We start from the raw sequence: 991 nt of genomic DNA on the forward strand, positions 1-991 counted from the left end.
ATGGTTTAAAGGATTTAAAAAGAGAAAAAAGATTTAAAAGGATTAAAAAATGTTTTTAAAAATGATAAAAAATGATCAAAAAGTGATTAAAATGTGATTAAGGAAAGCTTAAAGAAGAGACAAAAAGATATTTAAAGGGACTGAGAAGTAACAAACGACAAAAATAAAAATCGAAGAAAAGAATTAAAAAGAATTAATCTAAAAAGAATTAAAAAGAATTAATTTAAAAAGAATTAAACGAGGATTAAAAGGAATTAGTTTAAAGAGAATTAAAAAAGAATTAAGAAGAATTAGAAAAGAATTAAAAAGCATTAATAAAAGAATAAAAAAAGAGTTAAAAAGAGAAAAAAGGTTTGAAAAGGCTAAAAAGAGATTTTAAAAGGATTAAAAAAAGAATAATAAAAGCATTAAAAAAGAAAAAAAAATAAATAAAAATTAATTAAATTAATTAATTTAATTAATTAATGGTCAAGGAAAGAAAATGGGGGAAAGGTAGGCCAAAGCAGACGCAAAGATCATGCCGCAGAGTTAAAGATTTAAGTGCAAAATGGAGACAGTCCTTGCTGCTGCTGCTGCTGCTGCTGCTGCTGGAGGCAAAAGAACTGCAGCAGCAGCAGCAGCGCCAGCAGCGCATTCAGCTGCAGCAGCAGCAAATGCAGATGCAGCACCGCCAGCAGCAGCAGCGACACAAGCAGCCGCAAAAACAGCAACAAAGCAGCCCCAGCAGCTGCAGCAGCAGCATAAGCAGCAGCAGCAGCAGCAGCAGCAGCTACCTTGTCTCTAAGTGCAACAAGCTGCTGAAAGTAATTAGCAGCAGAACCTGCAACTCCATGAAGAAAAATAATAAGGGGCCCCGAGGGGGCCCCCAACTCGTAGTAACGCCATTTCAAGTTTGGCCTGATGCACGCAAACCCTAAACCCTAAACCCTTAACCCTAAACCCTAAAAGTTAAACCCTAAATCCTAAACCCTAAACCCTAAACCCTAAACCC

Source organism: Eimeria tenella, genomic scaffold (assembly GCF_000499545.2).
Source record: "Eimeria tenella Houghton genomic scaffold, Eth_scaff55, whole genome shotgun sequence".
Taxonomy (NCBI): domain Eukaryota; phylum Apicomplexa; class Conoidasida; order Eucoccidiorida; family Eimeriidae; genus Eimeria; species Eimeria tenella.